The sequence below is a fragment of the Dipodomys spectabilis genome, unplaced genomic scaffold (genome assembly GCF_019054845.1).
Source record: "Dipodomys spectabilis isolate Male_0828 unplaced genomic scaffold, ASM1905484v1 ptg000457l, whole genome shotgun sequence".
NCBI classification, from domain to species: domain Eukaryota; kingdom Metazoa; phylum Chordata; class Mammalia; order Rodentia; family Heteromyidae; genus Dipodomys; species Dipodomys spectabilis.
In genome coordinates, this window is record NW_024871134.1 from 2,982,628 (window position 1) to 3,005,079 (window position 22,452).

The following is a 22,452-nucleotide window of genomic DNA, read 5'->3' on the forward strand; positions in this document are numbered from 1 at the left end:
TTTGGGGCACTGCAAAACCAAACGAGTCCCTCAGGAGATTCAGCACAAACATATCCAACACACGAGAATCATCTGATGATGATAAAGCGACGCTTCAAGTAATCTGACGAGTGGTCGAGCACTGGTTCTAGCTATTGCTAGATACAGGCACCAGTATCCTTCCTAGGCCAAATTCCTCTCCTGTGATTTCCGTGGTGAGGTGGCATGTGGGAAGGTGGCCAGCAGCCTCAGGGTGCTGGGCTAGCACTCGAGTCACAGGCAGAGACTTCAGAAAGCTTCGAGGACCAAAGCAACATCTTTGTTCTCTGGCTTGGGGAAGAGCCCTCCTCCAAGCCCCAGTTTGTTAACATCCTAGCCTCTGGATTCCTCCTGCCCTGTGGTGTTCTGTTCCTGCAGACAGGGTTGGCTGAGATAGGCATGTTCAATCAGAAATAAGACAAGGCCTTTTTGTCAGAGGTGCTGGGTGTTCTTCAAGACAAAAGTCATTGAACTGAAAATGGACGATCCACAGAAACAAAATTATCTCAGATACGGCAAAGAAAACAGACATCAGCCAAAAGAAATGAGAACATCCAATTGGCTTTGGGAGAGGGACAGTGTCATGCTGAAGGAAAGAAAAATAAAGATTCTGTTAGTATCAAACTAAAACAAACTCACAACAGAGACCTCATATCTATTGACTCAATTTCAGAATGTGATGCACACATTATTAGAATCTCAATGTTTGTGTTTTCATTGCTTTGATTTTTAGCCCCCTGGTCCCCTAGCTAGGTGCCCTCTATCCAGGTAATAATGCATTCCAGTTATAATTTAAAATTGTAACTTGAATTTTGTAATTTTTTTAGAACTTACCATTTAGATTTTGCTTTAAATAACACAAGATATGAATTAAATCTCTTCAACATTAGGAGACTAACCTTTCATATTTTCCTGTAGATCTGAAAAGCAAAACACACAAAACTCGAAGCTTCACACAATGCAGGAGATGGCTGTTTTAATTCTTAAAAAACATTTTTCGAAGGCTAAGTGGTCGTAGGGTAAAACAATTAAATGTGATAATTTCTAAGTTACTTTACCTTTCCTGAAGACAAAGAGCAGCCTTTGGTAAAAATAAAATATCTGATGATCAAGTACAAAATAATAAATTAGGCCCTAAAAATGAGATATCCTGGGTACAGCTTCCTCAGATACTTTGCCCAGGATTTTGAAAGAATGTAAAATATGCAGAACCTTGCAGTCAGCATTATTTGTCAGAGAAGAAATAAGTCATCTCCAGTTGGCAAACAGGTTCAAATACACTCCACAGCTATAAATCACAGTGACATTAAGAGAAACAGCTCTGGAGCACTGGAGATAGACTCTATATAGTTGGCAAAAACACAAATTATGTGCATAGGTTAAAAAAAACCTGATAATCCATATCTCAGAGTTAATAGGCTTCTTTTTCATATGAAAATGCGAAGAAGGTGTGACTTCCTCTCATGGATTCTTGTGAGTGTCTTCCATCTGTTGTGGTTTTGCTTCCTGGAACTTCTTCTTCTGCGCATGTGACTGAGCATGAGGCTGGATCATCTGTGTATTATCAGCATGGAAAGCTATTATGCTCATGACGCAAAGCAAATTGAGTTAAAGCAAATTGTATTACTGAAAAATGACCCATTCCTAAAGTACACAGGGGCTGGGAAAGTTTATGTACAAAAGAAGGATTGTATTGTAACCAGTGAGTTTGTCCACTTAATCTTGAGCCTGTTGCATCACACATCAAAGTGAAGCATGCTGTATTAGTGTATTAGGGACCCATTTATTGTGTGTGTGTGTATTGGTCTTGGGGCTTGAACTCTGCACCTGTCCCTAAGCTTTTCAGCACAAAGCTGCCCTTCTGGCACCTGTAATTACAAGTAAGAGTCTCATGGACATCTTCAGTCCTCAGTTCTCAGCCCCATAAGTAGCTAGGATTACAGGTGTGAGCCATCTGCACTTGGCAAACCCCTCTGATTGAGCACCTGGAAGCAGCAGGGCAGCAGGCTGCTGTTGTGGGGCCTGACTTCCCTTCGCCTGGTGTCTGTGCGTCAATCCCATGCAGAATCGGCAGTTATGGAGTCTTGGATTTCTTCATTAACACTTCTATTTTTTCCCAGTATGAACCACAGTGCCCGTGGTTCAGCAATAATGCTTTTATAACTCTGGTTCTAAAATTAAGAAAGAAGACTTTGAAATTGTCCACGTCAGGAATAAAATCTGATGGCCCTAGACCATGTGATCTGCAGTCCATATACACCACCCCCAGGAGATGGGCAGACTCAGGGAATGTAAAACATGGAAGAGAGATTTGCTATGAAAACAGACTTCTATTCCCTCACGGAATGATGAGTAGGCGAATTAACTTCACAGAGACAGCCATTCATATTCACATGTGTGTGTGTAGGGGGGCACACATCACATAGTACACCTGAAATCACATCTAATTCAGTGGACAAAACCAACTGTAGTGTCCAGTCAGCTCTGTTTTCCTTATGGAAATCCAGGTCGTCTGGTCTCTGCCCTTTCTTCTGCTTGGCACTGGGGGGACCTCTCCTCCAGCCCAGCTCCTCCTTCTTCCTCCCAGGAGCTCCTCTAAGGCATGCAGTGGTGCAGAGCTGCAGAATTGAAGGGAAGGCAGCAGAGGTCCTCTTGGTCTTCCTTTGCCCACTATAAAGCCACCATATGATCTCTGAGGATCCAGATGCAGTAGGCATGGCCATATTTTATTCTAATTTTACAGTTGCTGCACTATGATTTTAAACTTTTCCTCCAGTACTGGTGGGTGAGTTCAGGACCTCATGCACACCCAGCTGGTGCTCTGCTACTTGAGCCACACCTCCAGAGCGGCTCTTTGCTAGTTAACTTGGTGATGGATACTCAGGAAATGTTCTGTTCTGGCTGACTTTAAACTTTAATCTTCTAGATCTCAGCTTTGTGATTAGTTATTTTTATAACCTAATTACACATTCTCTTATCAAGTATAATCGTTTAAATGAATTAAATGAGATTTTTATATTAGTTTGTTAATTACATGACGAATATAAATATTCCATTCAACTTCATAGGCTCTTCAAATGCCATTTTTTATTTAAATATCCTATAAAGTTCCTTTCTTAAGTGTTTTATCCCCCTATTTGTATTCCACAAGATCTCTTGTTTATGTGAATTTTGAAGTGAGTGTGAATTTAAAGTCTTGCTCATCTGCATGTGTCCAAATAGGCTACAATGTTTACAATGTCATGTCTCTTCATGCTTTGCACAAGTTGTTTATGACAGCAGTGTAACTCTCCAGTGTCCCTCCCACACACACATAAGAAAAACAGGTAATAGCTAATTTAAAATTTCTTGAAGACAGGAAATTCATAAATTAGTTTCTGAAAACTTGTTGATCAATATGATGTATACCATAATTTTATCTGAAGTATTATCAATGTTCAACTCTCTCTGTCTAGTAATTACAAGTGCCTCATATCACTCTTGCAAGTACTTGGTTTTTGTCCATGAAAATATGTATTATCTGAGGTATAACTCAGAAAAATCCAGAAGAAAATACAATCTATCATCAACAAATCAGTCAACCAATTTATCTTCTATTTTTTCTGCTATCATATATTTATCAATATTTCTATCAAGTTATATATTTATGTCTACATAAATCAATTCATAATACTTTATAGTATATGTATATACATGTTTATATCTTACATATATAATCTATATTACATGTGTATAATGTGCAATACATAAATATATAAAATCATATTGAGAATAAATTTACATATATATGAGAAAAATGATTGAAAGCTCATACTTGCAAAGAAATATATTGTAGCTATCATGTTCAGGAATTGGGCAAATGACAATGATTAAATATCTAATAAATGGATGGCGTGATGCTGGGTGGTGGAACAGAGGGAAATGTACCAAAGAGGGCATCTCTTCTCTTAAAGCATCCTGCCTGGCAGGGAAAGGAATCATTACACAAACAGGCAGATTTCAGCACCTACTCCAAAGTATTTTCCTATTTCCTCTCAATTCTTAACCTTGAATTGCCATTTTCACTTAGCATGAGAATAATAGAAAGAGAATCATGTTTCATGCTGGACAATATTCATGTATTGGCCCTGTTTATTTCACACTTCTTTATTATGAGCTTTGACCTTGGGTTTACAGAAAGAAGGAAAGGAAGAAAACCATTTAGCGAGGCGCTAGCTGCATTAGACATTCCTCTACGTGATTGAAATCAATGAAGGAGTTATAGACACTGGTGGTGACTTACTTCTGTTATCCCAGCTTCTCAGGACTGAGATCTGAGGATCTACGTTCAAAGACAGACCTGGTAGGAAAGTCCAATGGACTCTAATTACCAATTAACAAGAAAAGCTTGAAAGAGAAGCTGTGGCTCAAATGATAGAGTACCAGCCTTGGGGAAAAATTGTTAGGGAGATTGTGAGGCCTTGAGTTCAAGGACCAGTACTGGCACCAAAAAATAAAAAAGGGACTGGGAAGGTGGCTCAGTCATAGAGTACTTGCCTTGCATGCATGAGGCCCTGAGTTCAATGCTTCAGCACCACATAAGCCAAAAAAGCCAGAAGTGGCACTATGGCTCAAGTGGTAGAGTGCTAGCCTTGAGCTGAAGAGCTGAGGGACAGCGCCTAGGCCCAGAGTTCAGGCCCCAACAAAGGAAGATAGAAGGGAAGAAAGAAAGAAAGAAAAAGAAAGAAAGAAAGAGAGAGAGAAAGAGAGAGAGAGAGAGAGGGAGAGGGAGAGAGAGAGAGGGAGGGAGGGAAGAAGGGAGGATCTCAATGACAAAAACACCAGCTATTCTATTCTTAGCCCAACAGACAAAGTCAGCAAGATGCAGGACATATGGTAAGATGCACACAGATGGGAAGGAGGCCTTGGCCTGGGGTCTAACATGAATTATTCTAGATTTGAATCATAAGGAGATGGCCACTGAAGCTAAACTAAGAAGAGATGATAATGAACTTTGAAGCTACCTATTAAGAAAGTTCGTTTCAGCTTCCCTCAGCCTCCTCTTTTTCTTCCTTTTTCCACGCAAACATCGATCGGATGACTTCTAGCTTACCAGCAAATTTCAGGGTATCTGCAGGCAAAACCTCTGAATTTGATTTACTTAAGACTATTCAAAGACAAGCTCAGGGAGCCAGACCTCAAATCTCCTTTCCATTATTATTGGATGATGTGGTTTATTCAGAATCCCTGAAAAGAGAACACCATGAAATTAGATCCAAAACTCTAAAAACTCTGAACTTTTTTCCTTATTGCCAGTTTAAAGTTGGAAAGAGTTAGGTCTTTAGTTGAGTTAAAATGCAAATCTCCCTGGGTCTTATCTCAATTTGCATTGTCAATTCTTTCACTCTCTTGTTTTTTACACTACTTTGAGTCTCTTCACATTCATAAAATTGTAGTCATTTTACTTGCCAGGCCCCTGGTCTTTCCACAGGCATGTTTGACATTTACGTAGTGCTGTAAATCTCACCTCTGCCATTGACACCCACGATCATCTTCATGAAAAAATGAATTTTAAGCCTCATTTATATATTTTTTTCAGTTTTAACCTATCAGACAAACAGGCTACTTTCTTACAATGCTAGCCAACTTTGCTCCTAAAGTCCTCAAATCATGCAAAATTGTAGTAAGGATCCCTGTTTCCCCACATCTGATTTGTTTAATTTATATAAATATTTACATTTAGAAAGGATTTGGTATAATCTCGGGAGGGTATTATTTCTATCATGAGTTAACCAAGTTTTCAATCACATAAAAATACTTTTCTTTTTTTTGGTGAACCTAGGGTCTGATCGCAGAGCTCTGTACTTGCTTTGTCACTGAGACAGGTATCAGAGTCCCAAGATATGTGTGTGTTTTAATAAATTTGACTTGTTAAGTGTTTATTTACAAAAATTAAATATACAAATTTGAAAATAATCAATGTATAAGCAAGTAAATGCCTCCCATGAAATATTTTTATCTATTCTCATCACTTTTGGAACACACACTCAATAGCCTAGCATGTTTTCCATTCATTGAGAACTGGACTAGCTTCCGTTCCCTTCATTTATTTTTTCTAAAATTAGAAACGTGGTTACAAAGTATATGTACGTCTATGGAGCCATTGGAGAAAATATGAATACACTCATAATTCTGCAATGAAGAGAAAGGATGACTCTATATTTTGACCATGTGAGTAGATAGCTGAAATGACCCCCAGTGCCTGCAAGTCCGCCCTGCCTGAGCCACTCAAGGAAGTCCTCAAAAACTCATCTGTGCAACCATCATAACTTGCTGTGTAGTTTGCAGGGAGGGGTGCCCTGGTTGGGTGCTTAGTAGGATATTTCCTGGCTTTGCAATGTGACATCACTCATTTATAAGCAGGTATGAGAAAAATCAGTACGGCATATTTCAGTGTTTTGCGACCTTATGCATTTAATTCTATTTTGTGTATTGTGGTTTTGCCAAACAGTGAACAGAAATGGGGTGGGATCTAGTCCTCAGCCCTCTTGCATAGACCGCATGGCCGCTCACACACAGACCAGTGAACCCATGGGGTTTGCTCAGTGGACAAAGAGCTCCAGGGCCTGTCCCTGGTCACGCAGACTGTGGGATTTCCGGGGCTCGTGCGTGGCGGTCTGCATGCTGGCTGTCTAGGTTTTGCTCTGTGTCTCCCTGTGCAGCAATGTGCAAGCTGAGCATGGGTGTGACTAGATCGCCTTGTCTCTGTGCCGTGACCTGAAGTGCAGCCACACAAGGCCAGGATCGAGCCCCGGCACTGCAGTGGGAAGATGCCTCACCCCCACTGCTGGTGTGGATGGTGCAGGGGTTTCAGACGTGTTCCTGTGAGCCCCACCGACTGTCCTGCCACTTACCATGTGTCGGTCACCTTAGATACTCCAGAGACTGAGATCTGGAGGACATTCATTCAAAGCCAGCCTGGGGAGAAACAGGCATGAGACCCTTATCTCCAATTAACCAGTAAAACTTAGGGCTGACACTGTGTCTCAAACGGTAGAGTACCAGCTGAGCTCTGAGATCAACCTCAAGATAAACAAACAGAAAAAAAAACCCAAAAACCCTTTCCATCAAGTTTTATTCCCCATTACTGAATCACCCCAATATCATATAGGAGTACTTTGTTGAAACATTTTGGACACAGGTGGACCCGTTGCAACAATGAGAAGTACAAGTCGTTATGTTGAAAATGAACTTTACAACTTTGGTGGGGGGTGGGCGGGGAGGATTGTGTGTGTGGGGGGGTGGAGGATGGGAAGGGATGGTAAGGGGAAACAAAGGAGGAGGCTACAATGCTTGATAATAAATGCACTCATTATCTTGCCCGTGTAATTGTAACCCCTCTGTACAGTATTTTCACAATAAAAATAAATAAAAATTTTAAAAAAGATTAAATTGGATAATGAATATAAACTACTTGTTCCCAAAGAAGCTAGGCCTTTAGCAAATGAAAATGTTTTCATTTTGATTCTTTTTTTTTTTTTTTATTGTCAGTCGTGGGGCTTGAACTCTGGACCTGAGTGCTCTCCCTCAGCTCTCCAGCTCAAGGCTACCTACCACTTGAGCCACAGCACCACTTCAGGTTTTCTGGTGGTTTATTGGAGAGAAGAGTTTCACGGACTTTCCTGCCCCTATTGACTTTGAACCATGATCCTCAGATCTTAGCCTCCTGAGTAGTTAGGATTACAGGCATGAGCCACCAGTGTCAGGCTATTTTGATTCTTTAACATACATTATATGCATATATTTATATCAGCAGCTTTCCTGCCATTGTGCAGCAGGACTAAAAGCTCTTCTCAAGCTTCTATTTCTAAGCTAATGGTAAGAAATTCCAAAGCATTGCACTATTAGAATTCTTTAAACGGACCTTATTTTGCATGATACTTCATAATTTAATTAAAAGTCAATCCACTGATGAAAAGCAAATTTGGGGGAAATTGCTTTTTTGTTTTGTTCTTCATGTGTGTTTAAGTGGGGTGCCATGTGTGCAGTTCAGGGTGACCTCAAACTCTCCCATCTCTCCCCTCCTGCTTCCCAGGAACTTTTATTACAGGAGCCCCCCACCCCCACCCCACCCCGCCACAACACACCTGGCTCTCAGATTGCACCTTGTTCACACAGAAGTCATTATTAGTAGCATCATCCCAAAGTAAGGACATGTGAAACAATCGGTGAAAATAGAAATTTAAAATAAAGCTGGTGGCTCTTCCAGCAGTTGGCTGTGTGGTGTTCTGTGGTCCTTTTCTGTCCTCCGTGCAGAGGTGGTGTGAGTGGAGGCTGTCCTCCTCCTCCTCCGGCTGTACTCGGGACCATATGTAACAGCTGTCCATATGGCAGAGTGTCCCCAGAGCAAAAGGAGCGTCTTCATTACACAAGCATTTAGCAGACAGGACGCCAGATGCTTCTCAAGCCTCCCTTCCTGGAATTTCCTTTTATTTCATAACCTTATACCACCCTAGTATAACGACCTTCATGTTCTTATGCATTCTCCATTTTCTTTTGACCTACACAAAACCCCGTAGAGAATTACTCAATGAAAAACATGCAATTCAAGGAATATGCCCTTCACATTGAAAAACAAAATATAACTACGTAACAGCTTTTAAAGAGCATATATTCCTGTGCAAATCTAGCCAATACCACAAGGACTAAGATCTCTGTTAAATAAAGGTTGTACTCAGGTGGCTCACACCAGAACACGATTGAACCAGGAGGCTGAGATCTAAGGATCTCTCAGTCAATGCAAATCTAGGGAGACAAAACTGGGCAACTCATATCTCCAGTTAACCAGCACAAAACTGAAAATGGAGGTTTGGTTCAAGTGGTAAAACAACAGCCTTGAATGGAAAAGCTAATCGACAGCATCCAGGCCCTGAATTGAAGCCTTATACCACCCTCAAAAAAACCCCCCTAAAACCAAACATTATCATTTTGGAAAACATTTATTCCTCTCTGTTTTGCAACTAGTTGACAAATCAAGCAGCACATTTTTAGAGGACCTGCATAGACTGATAAGTCTGCAAACTGTGCTTTTCAATTTGATGGCTTTAAAATTGCCACAAAAATTTGAAGCAAACAATCTCATAGCATTGAATATTAAACCCTATACAGGATGACTTTTTGCATCAAACTCTGTGTTATCAAGATAAAGGTGTGCTTTAGCTGTAACCCCTCTGTACATCACCATAATAATAATAAAAAATAATATAAATGTGTGTTTATTTTAATACAAAGAAGACAATGTGTCAAATGTTAAATATTGCTTATGTAAACTTATGATTATTGCCACCTCTGTTGAGAGTTGTGTGTTACACCTTTCATCGATTGTAAATATTGACATGTAGAAAGGTATCTGCAGCAAATGACAACTAAAGCTAATGAATGCCCAGTGTGGATTAAAATTATTTATATAACCAGAACACACTAGGCTGGTATACATTGGATCACTGAAGCTGGAGGCTATAGTATTCATACCAGTCAGGGGAAATTGATCTTGCTGTTGAGGATAGCTAATCACAGGTAGTTGGTAGTTAGTGCCTTTATCAGAGATCCAGGGACTAAAAGCAGGTTTATTCCAATCAAATAGAGTAGGTTACAGAGGTATATGACACAGACCCAGCATTAAAGATAAAGGAACAAATACTTAAAACTGGATAGCAGGATCCTGGCAAGCAGCAGTCCTAAGGATTTAAAACCGCACCACTCAGCTGTAAGACAGCAGGCTTCATTCTCTGCTACTCAGGGCAGAAACAGAGAGTTTGCAGATGAAAGAGTTCATGCTCAAGTACTGTACATTTTACAGGATCAGAAAGCCCAGAAATCTGTTCTGACATGACCCAAATCACAGATATGTTGGTATAAAATTAATGCACAGCCTTGCCTGGCCAATTAAGAGGTTAAGGTACTTTACTAAATATTTCTACATTGTAATTCAAGTAGGAAAAGAAAGAAAACTTAACGGGTCCACATCCATTGTGTCTCAGGCTGGTGATGATAGGGTGTGAGGCTTGAACACTGGGAGAGAAAATCTGATATGTTTACAATGAAAAGGACCAGGACAAGCCAGTTAACAGATTTATTAAAATAAGCTCCAAACACATGCATCACAAAGACTTCCTATAATCCATAGCCTATTTTGTATCAGATAATTAAATATACGCTTTTCCTATGCTTTCTTTGTTTTGTTTTGTTTTGTTTTGTTTTGGCTGGATTGGGCCTTGTACTCAAGTCCTGGCACTGGCCTGCATCTTTTTCGATACAGAGTAGTGCTCTACCACTTGAGCCTCATCTCCACTTCTGTTGTTTTTGTGTTTTATTAGGGATGAGATACTTACTGCCGGACTGGCTTTGAACTGCAAGCAATCGTTGTATCTCAGCTGGGATTACAAGTATGGGCATTTAGTCTCCCTCATTCATTTAATAAAGCCAAGGATGAGAACTGGTGAGACCACTTTACTACAGGCTTACTTGCCTGTATTCATAGCATCAATACAAGCACCAGCAAATACATGTTTTATTCTAAAACATGTTTTTTCATATTTTATGAAAGTGCATTTTTTTCTTCTGCCTAGTCATCAGAATTCAGAATTGACTTTTCTTCTCACCAATATTTTCCTAGTCCTTCTGTAGAATATAGAGGCTTGTGTGTTTCCTGCTTTTACTTCATGTGGAGGAAGGGGCTGTGGCAGCCGGGGTGTGGATGTAGGCTTGTGTGTGCACGTGAGCGATTATGCATAACTGGGTTTGGTATGTTTTGCTTCTTAAAGAAGGTTGGGAAATGTGTTAGGAACATAAATGCACTGAATGATAACCTGTCAGAAATTGTAATCTGCTCTCTTAGAAGATGAAGAGAAGACAAATCAAAGGATTCATTTTTACCAAAGAGAATGGGATGCTATGATGCAAAAATTAAAAGTTCTTAGCAGAGCCCTGGTGGCTCCCAGCTATAATACTAGCTCCTCAAGAAGCTGAGATTGTGGCTCACTCCAACCCAGGCAGGAAAGTCCTGAGAGTCTTATCTCCATTTAATCAATTTAAAAAAACAGACCTGAAGCTGTGCCTCAAGTGATGGAGCCACCGAACTTGAACAAAAGAACAGACGGAGGGCGCAAGGCCCTGAGTTCATGGCTCAAGTCCAGAAGGGTTCTTTAGTCTAAACAGATTTCTGTTTTACATAGGCAAAAAATGCAAGTAATTTAAATCATATTGTGTGTTCACATTTATTCAAGTATACTTGAAAGTATATGCTCCAAAATGAAAATTTGCATGTTTCAAAACAGATGTAAGCCAGGTGCCTATGGCTCATGCCTGTTATCCTTGCTGCTCAGGAAGCTGAGATCCGAGGATCTCAGTTCCAAGCCAGCCTGGACAGGAAAGTCTCCAAGAGACTCTTAACTGCAATTAACTACTCAAAAAAAAACTGGAAGTAGCACTGTGGCTCAAATGGTAGAGAGATAAACTTGAGCACAAAGAGGCTCAGCGATAGCACCCAGGCCCTGAGTTCAAGCCCCAGGACCAGCAAAAATTAAAGCAAAAACAAAAGAAATACAATAAAACAAACTGCACACATGAGAAAACAAAGATGGACGTACATGGACAAAATAAAGAGACTAGGGAAGGGAGGAGGGCCCAGGGCATGGTTCAGGGGAGAATCTATTCTCAGTACACTGTGTGAATGCATGTGGAAATGCTACAGCAAAAGCTCCTCCTCCCCCTCACCTAGGTGAACTCAAGAACAATAAATAAACAAAGGCGATATAATCATAGACATACAGCTAAAGGCCTGTGAGCACACAAATTTATGGCAATAATTTGTGAGTAGTAACAGAAGTCAGCTTTACTGGGAAAAACATTTAATGCTTCATTTTCAGAATGTGCATAACAAAAGCAGGTCCTGGTTTACAACATCAATTTAAAAGACTTATAGTTGGAACAGGGAGAAGGCAAATATACTTTATTAGGAAAGTACGTTTTGATGATATGTTTTGTTCCTAGATCTATGAAAGAGACTACCACTTCTTGGTCTAATAGTTTCATGGAAGGAAAATATTTGTTAGTATTTGATGCTTAAACATTAACAAATACAGAGAAACAAACAAACTAAGAGACAACATAATGTGTTTTCCTGGTATATTTTTACAGCAAATTTTAAATGTTTACATTGGAAATTCCCAAAACTGATGGGGAATTTTTAAGGAATATAATATAGTCTTATTGTACAATCTACATTCTACTTGTGCTTGCTTGATTGTTTCTGTATTTTTTTGTTTTGCCAGTACTGAGATTTGAACTCAGGGCCTGATGCTGGCTAGGCTCGTGTTCTACCATTTGAATCACACCTCTAGCTCTATTGTTAGTCCTTCAGAAGCCTAGGAGTTTCATTTGTAGTCATTTGGATAAGAAGGCCCAAGTGGGTTTATCTGACCACATTAGAATCACAGATCACAGATTCTCATTTTTTCTGTAGTTAAATATATCAATTACTTCATGCCTCTTTCTGACCATGTTAGAATCACAGATCACAAATTCTCATTTTTTATGCCTCATTTACACGTGCCTTTATGTTTAGTGTTGGGTCACAAGAAACCACAAACTCCCATTTATTCATCACACTAGCAAATATGTATTTTAGATCAGTTATTAAATAAGCCACTAGAGTAGACTACAGTAGCTTTTTAAAAGATATAATGCAGTCTAAATCCAAAATTATGAAGGATTATTCTTTTTTTAACCTGGGGCTAGACTGTCTAGATATGCATTTATAAAGATGTCTGAATGAATAATCTATTTCAGTTTACTTTATTGATGTAAAAAAATAAGAATGACTCAACAAATATATTTTATTTTTTATAAAACACTAGAAAACTTTCTTAGCATACATGGTGAATGTTAAAGGGATACTTTAGAATGTGTTAAATATCAATTATTTGCTCCAGAGCTTCATAAAGTTTTCCCTAGCTTCATAGTTTTATTTTTTTATTTTTTTTTGTCTGTAGTACCTATCACAGGTCCTTTTTTTTTTTTTTTTAAATTTTATTTTATTTTATTTTATTTGAGAACATACTGTACAGAGGGGTTACAATTACATGGTCAGGATAATGCATACATTTCTTACCAAGCATTGCAGCCTCCTTCTTTGTTTACCCTTCACCTCCCTTCCCAGCCTCCCCCCTCCCCCCCACCCAATCATACCCCCCCTCCCCCCGCCTCCGACATTGTAAAGCTGGTTTTTGACATGACATTTTGTACTTCTCATTGTTGCAACAGGTCCACCTGAATCCTTAAACGACTTGTTTGTCCCCATCTCCTCCACATGTTATGCTGACATCAAATATAGTGAAAGCAGGGGTTACACTGTGGGGGAGGGACATACAAAGCAACCAAGAAATAATCTTATAAATGCGTTAGAAACACATGCATGAAAGAAACAAAAAGAACTCTAACAACAACAGATGCTGGAGGGGATGTGGACAGAAAGGAACCTTACTTCATTGTTGGTGGGAATGTAAACTTGTTCAACCACTTTGGAAAGCAGTATGGAGGTTCCTCAAAAGACTCCACATAGAGCTCCCCTATGACCCAGCAATCCCACTTTTGGGCATTTACCCTAATGTTTACAAAAAAGACCACACTAAAGCTACCAGCACAACTATGTTTATTGCAGCATTATTTACCATAGCTAAGATATGGAACCAACCCAGATGCCCCTCAATAGATGAATGGATCAAGAAAATGTGGTATATATACACAATGGAATTCTATGCCTCCATCAGAAAGAATGACATTGCCCCATTTGTTAGGAAATGGAAAGGCTTGGAAAAAATTATATTAAGTGAAGTAAGCCAGGCCCAAAGAAACATAGGTCCCATGGTTTCCCTTATTTGCAATATCTAGTATAGCTTCATAGTTTTAGATTCCAAATAAACCTCTCTGTTTTTTTCTAAATTTGTAACACAATTCAATTAGATTCATGGCACTATTAAAGAGTTAATAAGCATATTAAAATCTTCTTGACATCTTTAGGTATTATAATTCTGTAAGTCCACGTGGTAATTACAAAATTATGAGCTGTCAATGTAAGATTGCTGATACTTGTAATATTTTGTAATTGCATAATTTGGCATGATTACAATTATAGAAACAGTATGTGCTAATTGACTAAAATTACCCTATGTTTTGCAGAAACAGAAAGTGTGTTCTAAATTAAGACAAGGGGAGAAAATGTTTCATTCTACCCTACAAACATTAGAAAGAAAACTTATATAGAAGGTCCTCAAAGAGTGAAAAAATTAACTGGTTTTCTTTGTATAATATTTGTTAGTTAATTCTACACTCACCTCATTCTATGTGAATTCCATTGAACATAAGTATTTCACATTTTGGTTATTGGAAGTAAACATTTTCAGCTGCTTGAAATTTTAATTTCATTAATATAAAGTAGTTTTGGCATCTTTGTGATGCCAGTGACCCCCAAAGAAATGATAAATGGTTCAATTACTAACCACAGCGGCACGTTTTTATTCCTCTTTTATTCAGTTGGGGCTGAGCCCTTCTGTGTAATGTCTCCTTGACCTTTTTTGCTTATGTATTTTCTGCAGTGAGTCGAATGGGTTTTTAAATGATGGGAATTAATTTTTACAATTATGTTACACGAAAAGGCCAGTCTCTCATCCTGACATGCAGAGTTATGAGTCATAGCCAAGGTTAGTGATTTGAACTAAGACTTTATGCACTCCTCTTTGAAGAGACTAAAGGCCACAGCACACACAGTGTACAAAGTATTTTGGTTTTTACTAAAGTGTACCACGATGGCTATTTTAAAGGTTTATGTGACCTGTAATACTGAATCTCTGATTTTTCCTCTTCACACCCAGAGAACTCTTTGAGAAGCGATATGAAATGTCATTTGCTGAGACTTTGCTTTACATCAGACCCTTCCATGAGATGCTTTGCAACTTCTCCCACTGGGCACTTTGTCATTTCCTGCCCTTCCCTAACAAGGGCCTGGCAGAGGAAACACAGGAGTGCATTTCCCACTCAGAACTGAGCTATGCAATCTGCATTACTACATCTATTATACATATATACATACATACATACACACGTACATACACACATTACATCTATAATGTGTACACACAACATACACACATCAGTACATATGTATATATGTATAATACATATGTATATATGCATTATATATGTATATATGTATTATATATACATATATATTAACTCCTTTGAACTAGAATCATGCTTTGCTGAGCTGTGCAATTTCACAAAGTATCCTTATCTTATTTCATACAAGTTTGAAAAATAGGTGTGCTTGTGACACTGATGGGGTTGGCGTGTTTCTTTGATCTCTGTATTTGCTTTCAATAAATGCTGGCTGAATCTGGGCACTGGTGGCTCACACCTGTCATCCTAGCTACTCAGGAGCCTGAGATGTGAGGATCAGGGTTTGAAGCTCACACTGGCAAGAATATCCATGAAACTTCTATTTCCAATTAACCAGGCAAAATGTCCAGAAGTGGAACTCTGTATGCCAGCGTTGTTTGCGACTTAGAACAGTTTGCATATGTGATTCACATTGTTTTAGATATCCAGAATGTATTCTGGGCAAAGGAAATCATGGAGCAAGTTTGAACATACATCTGTGTAGCAGGGTTTTCAAAAAGATTTTCTGAGTTCTAGAAATAAAATAAAACATTTCTTCCTTGAGTATGGGATAGATGTGCGTCCCTCTATTCCTTTTGTGAGGGATGATGAGCACATTACATACAAAACACAAAGAAGATGGAAAATTTCAGAGAAAAAACGGACATCCTGGGAATATCAAGGCCAACAAAGCAGTGGTTCGTTCAATGCGGGTGTCTTACTGTCTTCTTGTTTCTTCACAGTGTGCACAGCTTGCAGGATTGGAGCTGAAGAAGCTAGCGGCGTAGAACCCTAAGCATAGGCCAAAGAAACACTGCTGACAGCCCACAGCCTCATCTGTGCAGGGAGGCGTCTGGTGAAACAGCACCTCGCCTACAAAACTGGGATTAGATCAGTGCCTCTCCCTATGCACACGAGGCTACTCAAAGTGGCTCAAAGACCTCAGTGTAAGACCTGAAAATCTTCCAGAGATTAGGGGAAAAGTTCAGAGAAATGCTTCAAGATAAAGACCCCTGGCTGGAATAAACTCCACAAAGTAATAACCGGCATTGGCGAATGGGATTGCATCCAATTAAAAAAAACAAAAACAAAAATTTTTGCACATCAAAATCAAACCAACAGACAAAAACCCTCAAAAATCACCAGAGTGAAGAGCCATCCCAGGACAAGAGATTGATAACTGGAAAATATAAGAAGCTCAAATAATGAACAGGGAAGAACAAATAACATGATCCCTAAATGGCCAAAGGGACTGAAAAACCATTTTTGCACATGAAGAATCCAAAGGGGGAAAGAAATGCATTAAAATACATGTTTAGTCATTTAAAAAATGACTAGTCCAAATGACGTTTTAAAGCCAGGCACTGGTGGCTCACACCTGTAATCCCAGCTACTGAGGAGACAGATCTCAGAATCACAGTTCAAATCCAACCTGGGAAGGAAATTCCCTGTGATGCTTATCTCCAACTAATATCCAAAAAGCTGAAAATGGAGCCATGGATCAATTGGTAGAGAGCCAGACTAAAGTAAAAAACTAAAGAACAGCACCCAGGCCCTGAATGCAAAGCAACACTGAGATTCTATTATCATTCTCTCAGAGTGGCTGTGACCAAGGAAATAAAGAACAGACTCAGGGGAAGGCAGAGAGGAACCCTGGCACACTACTGATGGGAGTCAGAGTGGAGTTTCCTCCAAACTCTAGACAATGTAAGATGAGAACTACCATGTGATCATGTGGGACATGTGCACAAACAAACCACAGTTGACCCACGTCCGAGACCTGGACTCACACACATGTTCATCATGGGATTATTCACCACGGCCAACTTGTGGGTTCCGGAAAGGTCTCCATCAATAGAGAAAGGAAATGTAGTCTATAAAATGAAATCATGTTACTTTCAGGATGTAAATGGATGGAACTGGGGTCATCTTCAGTGAAATAAGCCAGTACTTGGCTGAAAAATAGGTAATGGATTAAAGTGTGTGTGTGTGTGTGTGTGTGTGTGTGTGTGTGTGTGTGTGTGTGTGTGTGTGTGTGTGTGTGCTGGTACATGGTCTTGATCTTGAGTCCCTGAGATTTCCCACAGCTTTTTTGCTCAAGCCTGGCTCTCTACCAATTGAGTCATGAGGTTATTGGAGATAAGAACCTCAGAGACTTTTCTGCCTGGGCTCCTAGGTGTGAACCTTGTTCCTCAAATCTCAGCCTCCTGAGTAGCTAGGATTACTGGCTTGAACCATTGGTGTCCAGCTAAACAGTGTTTTTCTTAAAAAAAAAAAAAAAAGGCATGTTATTCCAAAATCCAAAATTAAATTGGATTGCGTGAATCATCTCATACTTCGATCATGAACTATACCTAGAAACATAGGAGCACCCAAATCTCAGAGGGAAAATGTAGCAACGTTTGTCATACATAGGCCCCCACATGGAAGTCCTCTAACTATTCATTACCTATGAATCAAAATCAGAATGCCATCACAGCCACTGGCATACAATTTTCCAGTATTTATGTAGCGAGTATAGCCTCGAGTTTAATAAGCGCTGTAACTCATAGCATAAATAAATCTAAATTTGAAGTGTTGAAGGAAAGGTCAATGGGTCGATGCCATGTTCAGGTTAACCTTTTCACCATCACACTAGGATGTGATTATTTGAAACCAATAGGAAAGTTAAGAGTACGTTGCAACCCCAGGGACTGAGTTAGAAGTGCACATGCTAAGACTCAACCTGACGAAGCCAGCAGCACTTGAGTTGTCCTTGGCTGAGTTGGGACTCTTCCTCTTCCTTCCTTAGGAGGAGAGCTCCTAACATTTTCCCTTAGTTCCTATTTGAACTAAGTATTGAAGATCAGCAAGGAAGTAACTTGACAACAAATCTTATGTATTTCCCTCTGTGGGAAAGTTTTCCTATAATTTATATATTAAAGATTACCTTAATACATGTGAAGCTTTTCTCATGCAATGAGTCCAGAGAGCATTGTTTCTGTGCAGCCTGGAGTTTGCATTCATTTCTACTGTATATGAGCACGTTTCTCTCTCCTGCCGGTGCACCTACAACTCATTCAAAAAAGATTTAATAACTGAGTTCCTTTGAGATGTTTCTCAGTATGTTCTTTTCATACATAAATTTCTATTTGAAAAGTCATGTTGTATGTGGATTTAATCCATGAAATATTGTATTAGCCACCCAAAGGTGACTAGAATTGATGTTCTCTTTGTTCAGATGTCATTATTCAAGCTTGAGAAAGAAAAGTCTTAGAAAGAAACTTTGGAAAATATTTTTGAGGAGTGGGACATAGCTTATTTTGTAGCCTTAGAACATCAAAGAACTGATTTGTGGATTTTCATTATCCAGGAGATATTTTAATGTAGGAAATAAAATGGACATCCTGTCTTACATCAGGGTAACTTCCAGAAGGAGAAAGCTGTGGGAGACGGTCAAATGTTTTTGTTTGTCAAAGCCAGACTTACAAGCCGCTCACGTGTAATAATCTGTAACGCTCATTGTTATGGGGTCCCCCAAGACTAGAGAGACCCCTTACACGATTGCCTCCATACACATTTCCATACAGGGGAAGAATAGGAGCTCGGTTTTCTCATGTTTAATTCCTGCACCAGAATGCATCATGACATTTGGGAATGTGGCTAAGGGAAACTGAATTCAGCTTTAGCACAGAAATCTTATATAGACAAGGGTCACCTCATTGAGAGATGTCTGCTAGTTGTCCACACAGCAGACAGCTTCTAGGTTGCGAGTCCCATTGCTGAATGAACACACTAAGCCACAGAAGATAGGGAGGGTGGCGGCCCTTGAGGCTCAGGCCTGTCATTCCAGCTCCTCAGGAGGCTCAGATCTGAGAATCACAGTTTGAAGCCAGTCCAGGCGGAAATGTCTGTGAGATTCTTACCCACGAAAAAGCTGGAAGTGGAGTTCTGGCTCAAGTGGTAGAGTGCTCGCCTTTTGTGAAAAGGCAAAGGGATGGTACCTACGTCCTGAGTTCAAGTTCAAGCTCAAGTGCTGGCCAAAAGCTAAATAAATTATTAAAATAAGACAATGTAGAAAAAGGAGATAGTACAGAAATATTTTGAATGTCCTCAATCTCATTGAAACAATCATGAGTGATGGATGAGGAATACCTGAGAGACATGGAGCTAACGATGAGCGTGTGGAAGACTGCTCCAATGTTCAGGTGTATGTTATAAGTAGATAAAGTTCCCACCAAGCTTTAGCAAACGAGCCTTCTTCTGGCAGAACAGTACCCATCAAGGTGGAATATATAATTGTAGATACATTACAATTATCTGTTATAAAAACATACAATGACCTCTTTTCCTTTAGAGGAATTGTCTAACAACATTGAGAGATTTCCTGTGTCAGCTTACATACTGATTAATTCTGGGTTTCACAAATGTATTGATGTGTAAATTTATGTGTTTTATAACACACGAGGCACCAGGATTGTTTTGTAGAGTATCTGACACATGGTAAGCACCATATGTCACACATCATGATATGTCATAGATGTCATATCATGTGCTATATCACATATCATATTATATGGCCAAGGAGCATCAATAAAGCAGAAGCAGCATTATGTACTGTCAATGTAATGTCACAATGACCCAGAGAAATAAGAGATCACAAACAAAACCCCTATTATAGTAACCAGTAATTAATCTAAGTGTGTAAATATAGCTCACTAATAACTTCAAAATGATTTCAGTTAACCTTACGCATAAAGTGATATGTTTCTATCTTGTCTACATAACTTAGTTATGTTGAGAATCTAAATATGATCACAAAAACTTTTGAGATAAATGTATACACACACACACACACACATACACAGAGGACTCGGGTTTAAACTCGTGTTCTTGGGCTTGATAGGAAAGTCTTATACCACTTCACTCTTTGTGAATGTGTGTGAATTCCTTTTATACTGTCAGAAATCCTTTAGAAAATGTTAATTTCATATCTGTCATTTTTGGATCACTTTAATTTAAAAGACCCCCCCAAACACAAACTAAACCTGTCCTTGCTAGTGATATAGGATTTATGAATGGTGTAGTATAAGGTTTTATTATTTTTTACATTTGACCAATTGATTGCATAAGATAGTGAGTGTGAAAATGTTGGCAGAAAGAAATTGAAGGCATGTCCTCCAGTTGACTGATAAATATGTTTGACACATGTTTTTATTAACTGCTTAAAATGCAATAATACTGAACAAAGACAATGAAAATGAAAATAACAGAGAAACATATAATTTATTTTTGTTCCATTCATGTGAATTATTTATGGATCTTTGCCTTGACCTTAATTTGTAAAAATGCTGTTAAAGATCTTTAAAAAAATATTCATTTGAAAAGCTAAGGCTATGTGTATGTTAGGCAGACAGGATATAAATACCAGGCAATCGATGAGTGAGGAAAGTATGAATAGCTCATTAATTTTCTTAATAAACTACATTTATAATGTTGTAATTAAGCACTCATTAATAATAACATCCTATTTTAAGGAAAACATTTTTTTCTACATCCTAAATCCTCATTCAATAAGGTGGAAGAATGTTTTATTGTTCCAGTTCTTTTTATAACTTCTCAAGTCTGGAGAAGAAAAATTTGATTATAAAATCAGTTTGAAGTATAAGTAATGTTGTCTAAGTTTCTCACAATGAAGGCGTAGAAGGGCTCACGACTCAAAATTAAATCTGTAGTGCATCACTTCTATTACCCATATATATTTTATTATTCTGACCTACTTAGGACAAGAAATAGAAGAAAGAGCTGCAGAGAGACACCCACCCAGCTCAAGAGAAGCCTTGCATTTGGAAATCATATTGGGAACAATAAGGTGGAATTGGAGATACTGTAGGGAGGATTTGAAATTTGAAAATAGGTCATGAGCAGAATTTTAATAAAAGAGCTTAGTTATTTTTGCTGTAATGTGCTTCCATTGATTGGTTTAGAATACATTATGCAGTGATCAACCTGAACAGCATCCCAAATATCAAATATACTGGACTGACAATCCTTTGCAGTATGCCTGTGTCTAGGAAAAGGAAATCCTGACATTCATACATTTTATGTCCTGCTATTCTGTGCTGTTGTGCTCTCTTCTCCCTCCTCTGTAGAATAACTTGTGGACCGTTTCTCACCATCAGATGTTCACTTGCTTTATCCTCAATATTTGAATGCCAACCACAAATGCAGCTTCTTGTCTGTTTAATTTTTATTGATTAAATTTTATAGCAAGCAACGTATTCTGTGAGTGTAGCCACTGCGATGTCCATTGAGATTTTTAAAATTCATAATCAAAGATGTTGTTTAGAGGTCTTGAGCTCCTGAGCTTTGAGGCAAGGTTGGGTCATGACCGTGAGGACATCTCTGAAGCTCTCCAGAGATCCTGTGTTCCAGCGCACATGACAGCTGTTGATTTAGAGCAGAGGTGGCAATGGCCACTGCTCATCAGCATGGCACTGGGGACAATTTCACACGGCCCTGAACCCTCAGAAAGTAGACAGAATATAATTTAGTTGCCTCTGGCTTGGTCCTCTCTGATTGAAACCTGGCCTGCCCTAGACCTGCACGACATCTCTGTTCCCAAAGGGATGGATGAGATCAGAGTCTTTATGATGTTTCCTGGGCTGTGCTCAGTCCACAGCTTCGCCTGCTCTGATGTCCAAAGGCTCGGGCCTTGTGCGTGCTCTACACCCTTAGAGGCAAGCATTGCTCTTGAAATGCTTTTGGAAGAATTACTTCTAAGATCCTGTGGCAGGTTCGCCCACATCAACGGCAGGACTATGGAACAGGTACAGCCTGGGGTGTCTGAGGCTGACCCTAGAAGATCCAGAACCAGTGGAGAACTAATGTAAGTCAGGGGCTGGTGGCTTACACCTATACCTCTGCACCTCTACACACTCACACCTCTAGCTACACAAGAGGCTGAGAGCCGAGGGTCCCAGTTGGAAGCCAGTTCAGACAAGAAAGTCTGTGAGAGTCCTATCTCCAATTAACCAGCAAAACATCCTCAAGTGGAGCTGTGGCTCAAATACTGGAATGCCAGTGCTGAAGGATAAAGCCAACAAACAAAGCCCTGGCCCTGAGTTCAAGCCCCAGGACTATACTAGAACCTCCCCCCTCCCTCCACCAAATAACTGGTGTGCAAGTCCTTGGGTCATTCCTACCCACGAGAAACCCTAAGCCTAAAGGAAGAACTTATGCTCCGGGCCATGGGAAACATCC